General features: G+C 33.3%; 1 long non-coding RNA gene across 1 annotated transcript in view; it reads left to right on the forward strand.

The window, feature by feature from the left end:
* The first annotated feature begins 6 nt into the window (after positions 1–6).
* The window catches only part of LOC139528989 (uncharacterized), a 66600-nt gene continuing 46494 nt past the window's right edge, over positions 7–20112 (forward strand). Inside the window, exon 1 of the long non-coding RNA XR_011665733.1 lies at positions 7–124. This is a non-coding gene — a long non-coding RNA (uncharacterized lncRNA). The remainder of the gene's footprint in view (positions 125–20112) is intronic.

A 20112-nucleotide genomic window follows, 5' to 3' on the forward strand; every position in this document is an offset into this window, starting at 1 on the left:
GTTTTTGTTGTACATAAACTATCTTTGTATATGGTTCAGGTTTTTTAAAAAGATCTCTTTTAATGACGTGTTTTGGTCACAAAATAATCATTTCTTAAAAAAGGAAAAAAAAAGGCTGAGAAAGGTGCGTATTTTTTTTTATTTATTGTTTTCTGTTCAATCGGATTATTACACGATACATATTAGTATGGGGTTTAGAAATCTAAAAATGCAAGGGTTTCACTATTAAAAAAAAATCATTTCTTAACTCAATAGTATCCCAATTATTTTCTGTGCTAAAATTAATACAATGCTTACTGCATGGAATGTTTGTGGCCTGCCTTGCTTCATCACAAAGCTGTTTACTACCAGATATTTAAAATACTCAGCAATATTCCTCAAATTCGTTTATATTCTGCCTTTTTACAAGGGTCAATCAGAGAGCCACTTGTGATGCTTATTAAGATATAAAGCGCGTGTGGCTTACCAATTAAAAACATTGTATCCTTGACAAGTTTTACTCTGAAAAATTGATTTTTAATTCAATATTTTTCATAAAATCAAAATGCTACACAATTGGCATGTTCATGATTTTAAACAAAAGTTACGGTAAAATGTAACCTATTTTGTAACAAAATATTTAAAAAAATGGTATAAGTGAGTTTATTACGTCGAAAAGATTCAAATGATATTCCGAAACGTGTTTGCTTTATGAATAGTTTCACTGTAATCTTAAAGGTATATATACACTGAGATGGATAATTCATGGACAGAAAAAAATTAATTTCATTTCTGACCAATCTAAGATACTTTATTACAATTTCAACAGGTCGGGAACTCTACCCGTCGTCAGAATATATTTGCATGGTAATTTCCTAAAACACAGGACCAATACGGACTTAATGCAAACTGAAATTTAAATTAGTCACTATGACTATTCAGTTTATTAATAGTCAAATATTAGCAGAATATTAGTCAACAGCATATTTGACTACCAATCTAGTCATTGTGACTACCTGTATGGTCAATTGACTATGTTAGTTGTCACAGCACCACTAGGTGTAGAGTATCGGTTTTCACGCGCACTCTTTCGCGTTCCCTTTGTTCCCAAGATCGTGTAATAAATTTACTATTGGCACATGTTGACGTAATAACAAAAAAAGGGGGAGATATCTATACGGCATATCAAATCTGATACACATACATACAACGTATTGTCGATTAAAAATAGTATTTAGCTGACAGAAAACTGTTAAAATAAACATTGCAATCGATCTTTAGCTTTGGGTACAAAGCCAGTTTCTAATTCGAATAGAACATGGGCTGCACGTGATTGACGTCACAATTGAAATTGCAACGTCAAATGATTTTTGAACAACGCCGGAGATCAAAATGGACCTGTTTTGGGTGTTGCTCGTTAGGAAGTTTAAATGTTTCTGGGTTTTTTATTGATGACCTGCTGATTTTCTTAAACCGTTTTTGTTTATCAAATCAAAATGGCGACATTTCGAGCGACTACTATAGGTCCGCTTCGAAGTACAAAAGTTCAAAATATTCCTATTAGAATCGAAGTAATTCTATCATGCCATGCTCTATGCTCATTTTAACATGTGTAGGCATTATATTTGTAAACATTTAATACCTCGCTAACGCTCAGTATTAAGATATTAACAAATATAATGCCTACCCATGTAAAATGAGCATAGAACATGGCATGAAAGAATTATTTCTTAAAGAAAAACAAACAAGGGTGGCTGTCATGATTATGGCGCTTACGTTACAATGATGTGATATAGGATGGGTGGCTGTTAAGATCCTGGTGCCTACATTACAATGGTGTAGTATAAGATAGGTAGCAGTCAAGATTCTGGTGCTTACATTTCAATGTTGTGGCATAATATGGGTGGTTGTCAAGACATATGTGCTTACATTACACTGTTGTGGTATAAGATGGGCCTTGGTCAATACTTCGGTGCTCACATTACAATGGTGTGGTATAAGATGTGTGGTTGTCAAGACCTCTGTGCTTACATTAAAATGCTGTGATATAGGATGTGTGGCTGTCAAGATCCTAGTGCCTACATTACAATGGTGTGGTATAAGATGGGTGGCTGTAAAGATCCGGGTGCTTACATTACAGTATTGTATTATGAGATTAGCGGCTGTCAAGATCCGGGTGCTTACATTACAGTATTGTTTTCTGATATAAGTGGCTGTCAAGATCCTGGTGCTTATATCACAATGTTGTGGTATAAGATAGGTGGTGGTCAAGATTCTGGTGCTTACATTTCAATGGTGTGGTAGAAGATGGGTGGCTGTCAAGATCCCGGTGCTTACACTACAGTATTGTATTATGAGATAAGTGGCTGTCAAGACCTCGGTGCTTACATCACAATGTTGTGGTATAGGAGGGGTGGTTGTCAAGACCTCGGTACTTACATAACAATGTTGTGGTATAAGATGGGCCTTTGTCAATACTTCGGTGCTTACATTACAATATTGGGGTATAAGATTGGTGGTTAACATGATTCATTTTACATTGTGATTAACTGATAAAGGATATCTGTTATCTGAAATATCTAACATATTGTTCGTTTTATTGTTATTTTTGGTGATATGTTGTGCCCTTTTAGACTTGTTATATATTATATTTTGTAGTTTACTGTATCATAATTATATGATCCATCGCCCCGTAAGATTTATCGTTGACTGTTCATTCAGTCATTTTATATATTATATATGCCTTATATATCATGTACTGTATTACGACGCTACGTCTTCATGCCTTATATATTATGTACTCTATTACGACTCTAGATTAAAACTGACGAGGAAAGATATCATACGGCCACCGAAAGCTTCATTTTGAAGCCCAAGTGGTCGTGTGGTATAGCGCGCCGGATACAGTGCAGGCGATTTGGTGTCACGATATCTCAGTAGCATGGGTTCGAATCCCGGCGAAGAAAGAACAAAACATTTGCGAAAGCAAATTTACAGGTCTAACATTGTTGGGTTGATGTTTAGACGAGTAATATATATATATTGGTCTTTGGTCTTTTGGAAAATGTTGTTTGTGCTATATTTAGACCCTTCTACAACGAAATTTGTTTTACATGCACAGTATAAAAATTGCGGTTTTTATCCAACGCAATCATAGGTTTGAACGTAGTTTTCAATTTAGACTTGTTTATATTTTTTCGTTTGGGCTTGTATCATATTTAATTTTCCATCCAGTTTATATGATCCGTTCATCCTACTTTGACTCTTTAAATTCAAGAGTCTATCCCAAATTGAGATGAATTATATGGCCTTCCAAATACCGTTTTGATCCCTAACATCACTGAAGAGACATTTATTGTCGAAATCCGGATCTGGTGTGCAAATTTTTTTTTGCACCTCATGTTTGTGGTATAACATCTTCGCTGCAAGTTTATTGTATTTCTGTTTAGTATAAAAATCATATTAAGATCCATTTTGTTAATCTTGTGATCAATTCATTTGGCAATCGCCAATGGCAGTCAGCAGGGTTTAAGAACATCAGTTGTTCAACCTGTTAGTCAAATGCGTTTTGTTAAAATATACTTTTTCACTTTTTTGGTCTTTTGGAAAATGTTGTTTGTGCTATATTTATACTCTTCTACAACGAAATTTGTTTTAACGCGTATAAAAATTGACGGTTTTTATCCAACACAATCATAGGTTTGAACGTAGTTTTCAAATTAGACTTTTTTAAATTTTTTTGTTTGGGCTTGTATCATATTTTCCATCCAGTTTATATGATCCATTCATCCTACTTTGACTCTTTAAATTCAAGAGTATATCCTAAATTGATATAAATTATGTGGACTTCCATATATCGTGTCGATCCCTAACATCACTAAAGAGACATTTATTGTCGAAATCCGGATCTGGTGTACAATATTTTTTTTGCACCTCATGTTTGTGGTATAACATCTTCGCTGCAAGTTTATTGTTTTTCTGTTTAGTATAAAAATCATATTAAGATCCTTCTTGTTACATCTTGTGATCATTTTATTTGTCAATCGCCAAAGGCAGTCAACAGTGTTTAAGAACATCAGTTGTTCGACCTGTTAGTCAAATGCGTTTTGTTAAAATATACTTTTTCACTTTTTGGGTCTTATGGAAAATGTCTACAACGAAATTTGTTTTACATGCACACGTATAAAAATTACGGTTTTTATCCAACGCAATCATAGGTTTGAACGTAGTTTTCAATTTGGACTTGTATATATATATAGAGAGCCCAGGTGGTCGTGTGGTCTAGCGGGACGGCTGCAGTGCAGGCGATTTGGTGTCACGATATCACAGTAGCATGGGTTCGAATCCGGGCGAGGGAAGAACCAAAAATTTGCGAAAGCAAATTTACAGATCTAACATTGTTGGGTTGATGTTTAGACGAGTTGTATATATATATATATATATATATGTGTGTGTGTGTATATATGATTGCATATTACATTAATTTGTATGATCCTTTACAACAGATACTTCAGCTGATCTGTAACAATTCAATTTTTATGCCGTATATGTCATGTTATGTGTTACGACGCAAGATTTAAAATGACGAGGCCAATGAAAGCCTTTCTATTATAGAGCCTAGGTGGTCGAGTTGTCTGCGTCGCGCATAGTGTAAGGCGATTTAGGGCCACAATATTTCATCAGTATGGGTTCGATTCCTGGCAAGGGAAAAGAAAGAATTTTCTAACATAAATTTACAGATTTTACATTGTTGGGCTGTTATTTAGACGCATTATACAAACAGAAATGTGGTTTAAGCCTTGTGTCACAATCACTGGTGATCCGATGGATAACATTTGCTGTAGAGTCGTCACAGGTTCAGCCGTTTACAAATGATATAATTATTTCTGTGACTGTATCTTACATTAATTTGAAGGATTCTTTACAAGAGATAATTCAGCTGGTCTGTTACAATTACATCTGTATACCTTCTATAGCATGTACTGTGTTGCGACGTTAGAATAAAACTGACGGGAAAAGGTAACATCGGGCACCGAAAGCTTTATAATGGAAGATCCTATGTGGTCGAGTGGTCCAAAACGTCGGACTCAGAGTAAGGCGATTTGGTGCCACGATATCTCATTAGGATGAGTTCGAATCCCGGCAAGGAAAAGAAATTGTACACGCAAAATTACAGATCTAACATTGTTGGGCTGTTATTTAGACGAATATATAAATATACGTTTGAACGTGATTTACAATTCAGACGTCTTAATTATTTAAAAAAACAATGTTCAAACCTCTGATTGCGTTGGATATAAAGCGCAAGTTTTTACGTGTGCATTCAACACAAAATGCTTGGTACAGGGGTCGAAAGACAACAGTTTTCAAAAGAGCAAATAAGAAAAAAAATATATTTTAACAAAACGCATTTGACTAACAGTTCGAACAACTGATATTCTAAAGTCCTGCTGACTGGCATTAACAAATGAACACTACCAGTCATTTTTTCAGTTGAATGGTTCATGTTTCAAATATGTTCTACGGGTTTTGTTTTCAAAACACTTCGTAGCGTGGGTTTGTAAATTTTCATTTATAACAAATAAGTTCATTTTTTTTTTAATTATTTATAGCAATTGTATTTTTCTTTGTAAAACATGCGTAGTTGTTCCCGCACAGCTGTAACAGCATCACACCACACACAATAGCGGTACGTACGATTTATAATATATATTCATATATATATGGCATTCGAAATAAGAGACTCGTATGATTTTCTGATACTATGTAAAAAATGTTCTGATATATCTTTTCAGTATGAAATATTTGTGACCGAGACCATACACCTTAACTAAAAAAATATGCGCATCATCAGGCAATAAATTATCGTCACAATTATTGAATGTTTTGTTGAGGGATTTAGATATTGGTCACAGAATATAATTAGTTACAAAGTGTATTTGTGACCTTAAGGAATTTACTGACCCCGTATTTATCGTATTAGGTCACTAACACACTATGTAACGAATTTATGTTACCGACTATCTTTATTTGTTAAAATTAGACAAGAGTTGTCTCATTTGCAATCATACCATATCTTTTTATTTTTATATTAGAGTGTTCTGGTGTTCAAGTGTTCAATTTTAAGAACCTACTCCCATTGTTTTGCACAAAAAGCTTATTGTCAACAAAAACAATTTAATATCAGCAACCTTGATATTACAATGTTAAACAGAACTTTCAATACATTTAAATGATTAAATAGTGCAAAAGTCGTTACTCCACTACTAAAGGTGTATTGAAATAAGCCCCGCCTCCCTACTTACCTAATATGAAATATACACGGTCTCCATACGGACGCTTTTAACCAATCATATTTCTAGAAATGTATAGAGGGTAAGATAAATTCATTTCACCAGGAAATCAAACTGGTCGAACGGACATTATAATAATATCAAGGCTGAAAAACTACAACAGGTAACCTCCAAGTCTCTAACAAGGAAACCAAGCGGAGTTCTCCGGAAATGTGCTGATCTGGAAATAGTAACGCAAAGAAAGACAACAGAATCACCGGAAGACAATTTGAATTCTAATTTCCACTTTGAGTCAAAATCACGTATAGTCTTTTAGGATTTTTAAAGTAAAGTCCTATTGTATAGTGAATCTTTATGTTTTGTCCTTCATGCTGTCTAACTTCGACATCTATTTGGGCTTTTTTGTTTTACTTGTTTCGAATCAAACAATGCAGTTTTTTGTAGACATAACGCGCGTCTGATGTAAAAATAATAATTATGTTTTGATAATGACTTATTCTAACAGACATGCGAAAAAATGCTATTGCTATATATTTTTGTTTTTTTACTTAAACACTGCCTTGTATTGTTTTTTTATGCCCCACCTTCAATAGTAGAGGGGCATTATGTTTTATGGTAGGTGCGTGTGTTTGTTCGTCCGTGCGTCCGTCTGTTCGTCCGTCTGTCCCGCTTCAGGTTAAAGTTTTTCGTAAAGGTAGTTTTGATGAAGTTGAAGTCCAATCAACTTTGAACTTGGCACACATGTCCCCTATGATATAATATTTCTGATTTGAATGCCAAATTACAGTTTTTACCCCAATATCATGGTCCATCGAACATAGAAAATGATAGTGAGAGTGGGGCATCCGTGTACTGGGAACATATTCTTGTTTTTAAATATTATACGACGTAATATGAAAGTAATAGTAATATACACTAAACGTTATAAATAGAACCCTGTACATATTGTGCTAAGCTAGCCTACATATCTTTATGTAACGACATTTGCTAACAAACAATCAATCTTTTACACAACCTTGAACAAACTCAAACAGAGGATATTTTTATTTCTTTGTGTATAATCTCATGTATTTTCATAGCTCCTATCATATGTATGATGTCGCATGGAGTTAACGTCGACATCGTAAGTAGAGTTGAAGCAGTCGTAGGTTATTGATTCGAACTTATTCTTACTTTTCATAGTTTCGACAGTGTTCATGTCTGACTAATTAATTATAGATACATTTTTGTTTGAAGCTATTTAACATTTCTGTAAAATACATTATGAATTATCATTAATTTGGTCATAATTATAAATTAACTGTTAACAAAACTTTGAATTTTTGAAATACTACAGCTTTTATTCCTCATGAATATTTTCTTAGCCGTATTGGCATAACATTTAAGAATTTTTGGTCCTCAATGCTCGTCAACTCCGAACTTTATTTAGCCTTTTTTATATTTTTTTATTCGAGCGTCACTGGTGAATCTTTTGTAGAGGAAACTCTCGTCCGGTGCAAATATAAAATCTCAAGCCTGGTATCTATGGTGGTTCTTTTTTTGTAGCAAAATATAGTTTCGGTAAAACCGTTAATCGTATTCTGTGGAAACTTATCAAGCTCGTGTTAATGTTTTGTATTGTCTCGTATTTTCTGGCTTATCTATTTCCTTAATAACGTATTATATTGGCTTATTGTTGACATGCTCAAATCTGGCCTACCTTTTATATGTCTTTTGGAATTTTCTTAAAAGCGTAATACTATCTAATTTATGCAATAGAGTAAAACATGTTTTAAAAAAGTTAAAAACACATTATAATAGAAAGTTTGTCTGATAAACATTGAGGAAAGGAACGAAAAGTATAGTGTTATCCTTTAAACATATTGCAAAACCAGTAAGATCGAAGGGTACCGACATATACTGTTTATCGTCTTGTTTAATCTGTAGTTTGTTGAATCCAGCCTACTCATATATAAATGAATCCACTGTAAAAGGATGGCAATAAATAACCCCATATATAACTTAATATACAGATTAACAAGACCTTATCCTATCAATCACACTACTTCAATAATTAGGAAATAAAACATACTTATTCCATTAAATTGCGGAATAATATATAAGGTTGACAACGTGATGGGATATCGTATCTAAACATCTTTAATAATTGTTATTATTTGCCAAAAACTGCTATTAAGATTTGTAAACATTGAACTGGTTCTGCATTTTGTCTAATATGAAACCACGGTACTTGGTTTCTGGAAGTCTTTGAGTAAGATGGTGGTTCAATATTCAGAAAGATGTAATACGATTAATACTAGCTTAATATAGAATTTGAAATGCAATCGCATAGCTTAAGGTAAAATAGCTTGATATCGAAATGCATACTGTACCTAGATAGCTAGTTAATTTGAAGATTTGTTTGGTTATAATGTTCTGCTTAGCCTGACAGACAGAGTGCTAGTTCGACGCTGTATTTACAATTGACGGTGAAATACATATCCGACTAACAAAACTGAAAACAACTAAACTCAAAAAAATAAATTACTTAAAACAAGTATTGTTTTTACTAAAATCAAGTTAAAATTACAAGTAAAAATGTTGGTCAAAAATTGAGTAAGTACTAGTAATTAGCTCGTAATTAAATTCAATTAATTGTTTAATGTATCTTAAGTAATTCTTTGAATAAATAGTAAGTAAAGTTTTGCATATATAATACGTAAATATTTTCATACACATTAAGAATTTCATATTTTTTTTATTATAGTAAGTAATTCTTTTAACACAAATTAAGTATGCCTCTTAATTATAGTAAGTTTTTTATGTTTAAATACATTAAGTATTCTTTTAAATAATAGTAAGTAATACTTTTAAGATTTATTGAGTATTATTTTAATAATTTAAGTAATTATTTTGTCTCTTGTATTCCAACAATACCAGGGTTCATTTCATTTGGTAGGGATGAACAAGTACGCGTTCACATTCAATTATTTAACCGAAGCCAAAATTTACTATTATTTTTTCTTATCATTATCAAACTGCTATTTATTTGGGATTATACTTACCCAGCCTCTGTTTGACAGATTTAACCAGCTTAGATCGATCAGTTCTATGTTGGGAAATGTATTAACACGCAGTTGTTGTAACATCTTAACTGACGTCATTTTGAATTTTTAGAATTGTGCCAGTTCATATCTCTAATACTTTTTTTTATTTAGGCACGTCTTTGAATCGTTTTTTGGAAATTTAAAAATTTACTAGCGTCTCTACATATGATGTTCATATGAAACTGTTTCACATTTTTTATTGTATAGAATTCAAGATTGATATAGTTTAATAATCAGTGTAAAGATTGTTGCATATCTTTAATTTAAAAACAATATCTTTGGTTTCTGGATATTACATAATGACTAAACAGCTATTTTAAAGTATCAGAGATTATTATTATCAATAATAATAAATACAGGTAAATGAAATACAATATGTTAAAACGGTTGAATGTGTTTTCGTGTATGTGCTATTACCTCTTGGATTCTTTCAAGATCAGTTCAAATTCGTTTCGTTATTAGAGAAAAGTCCGGTTTTTATAGTTCTTAGCACGCCTTATCCTTGTAATGGTAAAATTGTACCAACAGCATACAAAACAATATACATATAAATAATGTCAACAAATTTCTGAATTTGTGTCTTTTCAGTATAATAAAATGTTTCAATTTTTCAACGGCTTCTTTTTCCAACAACTTCACTGTATTATTGGTTCGTCTCTTTTGGTCTGTCTGGTATCTTGTGTTCTTTCTCCTTCTATATCCTCTACTGCTCTTTTCTTCCTTTTTCTCCAATCTTTCTGTGTGTCTTGAGTTACCTGTTTTTCATTCTTAAATTCTTTCTTAGTTTGGTCTAAATCTGTTTTATGGAAACTTTGTTTCAGTTGACTTATGTTTTCCTCCTGACAGAACAGGTTTCCATCCTCTTATGTAACTATAACATTTACAATTTCTTTTGTTCCTAGAACATTCACAATTTCATCTGCAACATTTACGGTTTCTTCTGCAACATATACATCTTCTTCTGCAACATTTACGGTTTCTTTTGCAACAATTACGGTTTCTTTTGTAACATTTGCGGTTTCTTCTGTAATATAATGCAGCAGTTCAGGCAACATTTGGACGTCGACCTTGTCCGTCTGTGTACCCTTACAACTTATAACATTTTCTATATATTCGTGCATGTCCTGCGTACTTGCTACCATGGGTTTTCTGTCATCTGCCATTGCCGACTCTCCCATTGAATCTTTGGTTGACAGGAACTCACTTCTTTCCGCTTCTTTGTAAATGACTAGCCCAGAATTGGTGTCCTTTTCTCCGACTCTGACTACTGCCATTTCATCAATTAGGTCACAACCTAATGACATGTTATCTCCAATGGGCACTACATAAACTGGCCATTTGAAGGTTTCACTCCCGAGATAAACTTCTACCTCTGTAATCCCTTCAGTTGTCAAGTTCTCTCCGGCCCCAGCAACTTCCAAATTTCTTGCTGCTCTCCTTAGTTTTTGCCGTTTACTTTCAGGAATCTGATTATACAACTTCTCACTTAGAACCGTCACCTCTGCTCCAGTGTCAATAACTTCGTTCGTCGCAATCTTGTTAATGACCACTGGAACTGCAATGCTAGCTGCTGTCACCCGATCAATGATAATATTCTTTTCTATCCTGCTGATCGTTTCTGCACTACCCATTACCTCCTCTGGTGTGTTCTCTGGTGTGTTCTGTTGTATCTCTTTAGACTCATCAAACAATGTCTCTAAGCTTAAATATAGGTCGTGTATATCTAGGCTATCTTCTTCAGATGATTTCTTTATACAAACTGTACCCACTGATTTTTTGGGTTCAACCAAATGCTCTTCCATTTGGCAAGGTTTCTCTTCATTTTTCAAATTATTCTCTTTAGCTATTTTTTCATCACCATGTTTAGGGGCTGACACTTGGTCGATAGTCTCAACCCTTAGCAGTTTAAAGAGTCTTCAGTTTGGTTTTGACTCCTTTCATCATTCCTTATAAAACCACTTCTTTTTTCTTTATGATAGGGGCTTCTCTTTTCTTTTGGACAATCTCTCATGTAATGGCCATCCTCATTACAGTTAAAACATCTGAGATTCTTCATCTTGTTCGTACGGTCTCCATACACGTGCTTATTTTGCCATGAACTACTGTCATAATCTTGTTGTGTATAATACTTTGCCATTTCTGTTTCAATGACTTTCTCTAGTGACTGGTTGATCCCTCTTTCAAATTGTGTAAGCCTCTCCTCAGTAACATATCTTTTCCCACCAACTTTCCTTATTTCAATATCATCTTCTCTTTCCTCTACATCAACAGTTTCTTGCGTATTAAGTTGACGGATGTTTCTGTCTCTATTCCCTCTTTTATACGTTTCATATAACGTGACCTGGTGAATAGCTTCAGTCATACTGGTAATCTTCGTTGTCAGTAATTATATGGCAATGCTCTGGTCAGGTTATCCTCTTAACATGTACTCTACACTCAATGTACTGTGAGTGGCTGCGTCAATAGTAGGAAATGACCTTCTGACTAGCATTTCTACTCTGGATGCATATTCATGAATGTTTTATTTGCCCTGTTTTCTTAGTGTGTGCAACTCTTGTCTATACATCTCTGGAAATCCATGGTCACCAAATCTATTCGACATAGCTGCACATATCCCAAAGAAAGATCTTTTGGTCTCCGGTGTGAGGTAGGAAGCATAAACCATTGCCTCATCTTTAAGTGCTGTTACTAATTCAATGGCTTTAGTATCAGTATCCCATCTGTTGATCTCTGCAATAAGCTCGAATTGCATAAAATAGGCATTTCAAGGATCTATGCCGTTATAAAATGGCACTCTGTTTCTTCTCCCATTATCTATCTTGGAGTTTTCATAATTGTGATGATGTTGCTGTGGTCTGCCATACTGTTGCCTAGGTAACCAGTTTGGTACTGAGGAATTGTTTGGATACTGCTGGTAGTCTGGACGTTGCTGGATTTCAGGCATTATTGTACTCGTACAAGAATAGTTTCGACGATGCTGGATCTCATGTATTTTCGTATTAGCATAGGCATATGATGATTGTTGCTGGGTCTCGGACAATGTTGTATCCATGTATGTATGTGTAGAACTTTGCTGGGTGTCTGGCAAAATTGTGTTATTATAGGAGTAGGTTGGACGTTGCTGGGTCTCTGGCAATGTTATACTATGGCAGGAGTTTGTGGAACGTTGCTGGGTCTCTGGCAATCTTATATTATAACATGAGTTTGATGAACGTTGCTGGGTTTCTGCATAACTATTTTACTGCTGATAACAGGGTCAGATTTCATCTGAGGGAAATATTGAGCATTGTTCTTCATCTGAAGGTTTTCATTTCTTAATGCCTCTAATTCTTGTCTTCCCTTCTAATATTATTTGCAGTACTACTAAATGGCATGGGGCTTGTATTTATCTCCCCCTGGTTTAAACTAATAGCCTGGTTTGAGATAAATAATTATGAGAAGTGACATCCCCAAATGAGCAGGTATCAATATTTGTAGATGCAACAGACCAAGTGGGAATGATTGGACTAGTTAATGTGGTAATTCCCCTACTACGTGAATTGGACCCCTGTGGTATACGAGATCTGTCTCTTAAATTATACATTTTACTTTTAATTGTTAAATGTAATCAAGAGTTTCAATTTACTAATCAACTTGGATTAAACTTTATCCTTGTTAATCTTGTAGTTTTTCAGAATTATTCAACTTAGAATACTTTTTATCCTTTTTGAAATTAAAAAGCAATTTCCTATGTCTTACTTTAAAAACACCTTTTAAATTATGAATCTATCCATACTTTGTGAAATAGACTATATAAATAACAAATTTGAAATAGACTATAAATTTTTCAACTTTGACCTTATCCAAATATTATTATATCTACAACTTAGATTTATATTTATCCTTGTTTCAAAAAAGAAACTTTTGAAATAGACTTTAATTTACAACTTTGAAACAGACTATAGTTTTTACAACTGGACCCTTTTGAAAAATTATAGTCTTAATACTTAACTTCGATTCAGATTTATCCTTGTTGAAAATAGACTACTACATTTAAACTCAACTTGGATTAAAATTTATCCGGGTTGAATATGGCATTTACTTTTATTAAATTGAAACTTTCAACTTAGATTAAAATTTATCTTTGTTGAATTGTACCCTTAACTATTTTCAACTTGGATTTATATTTATCCTTGTTGATATATATTCTAACTAACTATATTATCACTTTTCAGCTTGATTTAGAATTTATCCTCGTTGAATTTTAAATTATAACCTTTTCAACTTGGATTAGAATTTATCCTTGTTGACATAGATTCTGACTAATATATTTTTCCTTTTCAACTTGGATTAGAATTTATCCTTGTTGATATAGAATTTAACTAACTATATAATTACTTTTCAACTTGGATTAAGATTTATCCTTGTTGATATCTTTTAAACTCAATAACTATTTCATTTCAGCTTGGATTATAATTTATCCTTGTTGAATTTAAAATTACTAAAATATATACTATAATCTAATTTATATTCACCAACTGTACTATCTATTTCTTTCAGCTTTCGTTGAAGTGTCCTTTTTTTATGTTCATTTTTTTATGTGTAACCAAATATCATAAAATATGGACAGAAACAATGTATGTACTTAACAATTGCGTGCCTAATAAAATATTCACGTAAGTTCTTAAAATTTTCTTAAAAAAGAAAACTAAATTCGCTGCCACCAGTGTAAAGATCGTTGCCAATATTTAATTTAAAAACAATATCTTTGGTTTCTGGATATAAAATAATGACTAAAACAACTTTTTTAAAGTATCAGAGATTATTATTATCAATAATAATAAATACAGGTAAATGAAATACAATATGTTAAAACGGTTGAATGTGTTTTCGTGTATGTGCTATTACCTCTTAGATTCTTTCAAGATCAGTTCAAATTCGTTTCTTTATTAGAAAAGTCCGGTTTTTATAGTTCTTATCACGCCTTATGCGTGTACGAATATAGTTCGTTGCCGGTCAAGGTCTATCATGTAAATAACTGTCAGTGTGTAAATAAATATGAATTATAAAGAAAGCAAGCACGATGTCATAAGTCTCGACACCGATTCAACAATATTAAGCATGTAAATACAAGTAACTAAAGAAATGTAGGATTCATAACAAGCTAGAAAACAAAGATGTTATTCGAACGCCACATGTTGGCGGAATTTCGTAACGTTAAATCGGCAACTGTCAAATTTGCCGGGAACGACGTAACGTTTACAAAAAGGTACTGCCGCGATATATAACGTTCACAACACTGCCCTCCGTTAAAATAGAATTTCGTCTCCAAATTTAAATAACTACGAAAGATTAAATCATTATATACAATCAAACAAAATTTAAACAAGCATCTGCTGTCTCAAATAGAATATTCAAATTAAAAAAATTTGTTTTTGCCAGTCAATTTCGACCAGATCACGAATAACCTGACACGTGTAATGGTAAAATTGTACCAACAGCATACAAAACAATATACATATAAATAATGTCAACAAATTTCTGAATTTGTGTCTTTTCAGTATAATAAAATGTTTCAATTTTTCAACGGCTTCTTTTTCCAACAACTTCACTGTATTATTGGTTCGTCTCTTTTGGTCTGTCTGGTATCTTGTGTTCTTTCTCCTTCTATATCCTCTACTGCTCTTTTCTTCCTTTTTCTCCAATCTTTCTGTGTGTCTTGAGTTACCTGTTTTTCATTCTTAAATTCTTTCTTAGTTTGGTCTAAATCTGTTTTATGGAAACTTTGTTTCAGTTGACTTATGTTTTCCTCCTGACAGAACAGGTTTCCATCCTCTTATGTAACTATAACATTTACAATTTCTTTTGTTCCTAGAACATTCACAATTTCATCTGCAACATTTACGGTTCCTTCTGCAACATATACATCTTCTTCTGCAACATTTACGGTTTCTTTTGCAACATTTACGGTTTCTTTTGTAACATTTGCGGTTTCTTCTGTAATATAATGCAACAGTTCAGGCAACATTTGGACGTCGACCTTGTCCGTCTGTGTACCCTTACAACTTATAACATTTTCTATATATTCGTGCATGTCCTGCGTACTTGCTACCATGGGTTTTCTGTCATCTGCCATTACCGACTCTCCCATTGAATCTCTGGTTGACAGGAACTCACTTCTTTCCGCTTCTTTGTAAATGACTAGCCCAGAATTGGTGTCCTTTTCTCCGACTCTGACTACTGCCATTTCATCAATTAGGTCACAACCTAATGACATGTTATCTCCAATGGGCGCTAAATAAACTGGCCATTTGAAGGTTTCACTCCCGAGATAAACTTCTACCTCTGCAATCCCTTCTGTTGTCAAGTTCTCTCCGGCCCCAGCAACTTCCAAATTTCTTGCTGCTCTCCTTAGTTTTTGCCGTTTAGTTTCAGGAATCTGATTATACAACTTCTCACTTAGAACCGTCACCTCTGCTCCAGTGTCAATAACTTCGTTCGTCGCAATCTTGTTAATGACCACTGGAACTGCAATGCTAGCTGCTGTCACCCGATCAATGATAATATTCTTTTCTATCCTGCTGATCGTTTCTGCACTACCCATTACCTCCTCTGGTGTGTTCTCTGGTGTGTTCTGTTGTATCTCTTTAGACTCATCAAACAATGTCTCTAAGCTTAAATATAGGTCCTGTATATCTAGGCTATCTTCTTCAGATGATCTCTTTATACAAACTGTACCCACTGATTTTTTGGGTTCAACCAAATGCTCTTCCATTTGGCAAGGTTTCTCTTCATTTTTCAAATTATTCTCTTTAGCTATTTTTTCATCACCATGTTTAGGGGCTGACACTTGGTCGATAGTCTCAACCCTTAGCAGTTTAAAGAGTCTTCAGTTTGGTTTTGACTCCTTTCATCATTCCTTATAAAACCACTTCTTTTTTTCTTTATGATAGGGGCTTCTCTTTTCTTTTGGACAATCTCTTATGTAATGGCCATCCTCATTACAGTTAAAACATCTGAGATTCTTCATCTTGTTCGTACGGTCTCCATACACGTGCTTATTTTGCCATGAACTACTGTCATAATCTTGTTGTGTATAATACTTTGCCATTTCTGTTTCAATGACTTTCTCTAGTGACTGGTTGATCCCTCTTTCAAATTGTGTAAGCCTCTCCTCAGTAACATATCTTTTCCCACCAACTTTTCTTATTTCAATATCATCTTCTCTTTCCTATACATCAACAGTTTCTTGCGTATTAAGTTGACGGATGTTTCTGTCTCTATTCCCTCTTTTATACGTTTCATATAACGTGACCTGGTGAATAGCTTCTGTCATACTGGTAATCTTCGTTGTCAGTAATTATATGGCAATGCTCTGGTCAGGTTATCCTCTTAACATGTACTCTACACTCAATGTACTGTGAGTGGCTGCGTCAATAGTAGGAAATGACCTTCTGACTAGCATTTCTACTCTGGATGTATATTCATGAATGTTTTCTTTGCCCTGTTTTCTTAATGTGTGCAACTCTTGTCTATACATCTCTGGAAATCCATGGTCACCAAATCTATTCGACATAGCTGCACATATCCCAAAGAAAGATCTTTTGGTCTCCGGTGTGAGGTAGGAAGCATAAACCATTGCCTCATCTTTAAGTGCTGTTACTAATTCAATGGCTGTAGTATCAGTATCCCATTTGTTGATCTCTGCAATAAGCTCGAATTGCATAAAATAGGCATTACAAGGATCTATGCCGTTATAAAATGGCACTCTGTTTCTTCTCCCATTATCTATCTTGGAGTTTTCATAATTGTGATGATGTTGCTGTGGTCTGCCATACTGTTGCCTAGGTAACCAGTTTGGTACTGAGGAATTGTTTGGATACTGCTGGTAGTCTGGACGTTGCTGGATTTCAGGCATTATTGTACTCGTACAAGAATAGTTTCGACGATGCTGGATCTCAGGTATTGTCGTATTAGCATGGGCATATGATGTTTGTTGCTGGGTCTCGGACAATGTTGTATCCATGTATGTATGTGTAGAACTTTGCTGGGTGTCTGGCAATGTTGTGTTATTATAGGAGTAGGTTGGACGTTGCTGGGTCTCTGGCAATGTTATACTATGGCAGGAGTTTGTGGAACGTTGCTGGGTCTCTGGCAATCTTATATTATAACAGGAGTTTGATGAACGTTGCTGGGTTTCTGCATAACTATTTTGACTGCTGATAACAGGGTCAGATTTCATCTGAGGGAAATATTGAGCATTATTCTTCATCTGAAGGTTTTCATTTCTTAATGCCTCTAATTCTTGTCTCATCTTTATCATTTCTTCACTCTCACATGATTTTTCTCTTGTTATAGTCACTATTGCATTATCACTCTTACTTTGAGTTGGGAAAAGAAATGGGTTTGTGCTTACTTCCCTTCTAATATTATTTGCAGTACTACTAAATGGCATGGGGCTTGTATTTATCTCCCCTGGTTTAAACTAATAGCCTGGTTTGAGGATAAATAATTATGAGAAGTGACATCCCCAAATGAGCAGGTATCAATATTTGTAGATGCAACAGACCAAGTGGGAATGATTGGACTAGTTAATGTGGTAATTCCCCTACTACGTGAATTGGACCCCTGTGGTATACGAGATCTGTCTCTTAAATTATACATTATACTTTTAATTGTTAAATGTAATCAAGAGTTTCAATTTACTAATCAACTTGGATTAAACTTTATCCTTGTTAATCTTGTAGTTTTTCAGAATTATTCAACTTAGAATACTTTTTATCCTTGTTGAAATTAAAAAACAATTTCCTATGTCTTACTTTAAAAACACCTTTTAAATTATGAATCTATCCATACTTTGGGAAATAGACTATATAAATAACAAATTTGAAATAGACTATAAATTTTTCAACTTTGACCTTATCCAAATATTATTATATCTACAATTTAGATTTATATTTATCCTTGTTGCAAAAAAGAAACTTTTGAAATAGACTTTAATTTACAACTTTGAAACAGACTATAGTTTTTACAACTGGACCCTTTTGAAAAATTAAAGTCTTAATACTTAACTTCGATTCAGATTTATCCTTGTTAAAAATAGACTCCTACATTTAAACTCAACTTGGATTAAAATTTATCCGGGTTGAATATGGCATTTACTTTTATTAAATTGAAACTTTCAACTTAGATTAAAATTTATCTTTGTTGAATTGTACCCTTAACTATTTTCAACTTGGATTTATATTTATCCTTGTTGATATATATTCTAACTAACTATATTATCACTTTTCAGCTTGATTTAGAATTTATCCTCGTTGAATTTTAAATTATAACCTTTTCAACTTGGATTAGAATTTATCCTTGTTGATATAGATTCTGACAAATATATTTTTCCTTTTCAACTTGGATTAGAATTTATCCCTGTTGATATAGAATTTAACTAACTATATAATTACTTTTCAACTTGGATTAAGATTTATCCTTGTTGATATCTTTTAAACTCAATAACTATTTTATTTCAACTTGGATTATAATTTATCCTTGTTGAATTTAAAATTACTAAAATATATACTATAATCTAATTTATATTCACCAACTGTACTATCTATTTCTTTCAGCTTTCGTTGAAGTGTCCTTTTTTTTATCTTCATTTTTTTTTTTACGTGTAACCAAATATCATAAAATATGGACAGAAACAATGTATGTACTTAACAATTGCGTGCCCAATAAAATATTCACGTAAGTTCTTAAAATTTTCTTAAAAAAGAAAACTAAATTCGCTGCCACCAGTGTAAAGATTGTTGCCAATATTTAATTTAAAAACAATATCTTTGGTTTCTGGATATAAAATAATGACTAAAACAACTTTTTTAAAGTATCAGAGATTATTATTATCAATAATAATAAATACAGGTAAATGAAATACAATATGTTAAAACGGTTGAATGTGTTTTCGTGTATGTGCTATTACCTCTTAGATTCTTTCAAGATCAGTTCAAATTCGTTTCTTTATTAGAAAAGTCCGGTTTTTATAGTTCTTATCACGCCTTATGCGTGTACGAATATAGTTCGTTGCCGGTCAAGGTCTATCATGTAAATAACTGTCAGTGTGTAAATAAATATGAATTATAAAGAAAGCAAGCACGATGTCATAAGTCTCGACACCGATTCAACAATATTAAGCATGTAAATACAAGTAACTAAAGAAATGTAGGATTCATAACAAGCTAGAAAACAAAGATGTTATTCGAACGCCACATGTTGGCGGAATTTCGTAACGTTAAATCGGCAACTGTCAAATTTGCCGGGAACGACGTAACGTTTACAAAAAGGTACTGCCGCGATATATAACGTTCACAACAATCAGAATAGATTTTAACTGCTTCATTGTACATCGTGCTCATACTGATGAAGGATATTTGTTATCCGAAATATTTAACATTTTGTTTATTTTATTGTTATTCTATGGTGATGTAACCTTTTAAACTTGTTATCTTTTTTTTTTGTAGTATACTGTTTCATAATTAAATGATCTATCGCCTGGTAAGATGTATCGTTGGCTATTATTCAGTTATTTTATATATATAATTCGTCTAAGCATCAGTACAACAATCAACAATGTGAGATCTGTAAATATGCCTTGGCAATTTTTTTTTAATTCTTCCATCGCCGGGATTCGAACTCGTGCCACTGAGATATCGTGACACCCTATCGGCTTGCACTGTATCCGACGCAGATACCATGAATACAGTGCAAAGCGATATATTTACAGA

This window comes from Mytilus edulis, chromosome 1 (assembly GCF_963676685.1).
Source record: "Mytilus edulis chromosome 1, xbMytEdul2.2, whole genome shotgun sequence".
Lineage (NCBI taxonomy): Eukaryota > Metazoa > Mollusca > Bivalvia > Mytilida > Mytilidae > Mytilus > Mytilus edulis.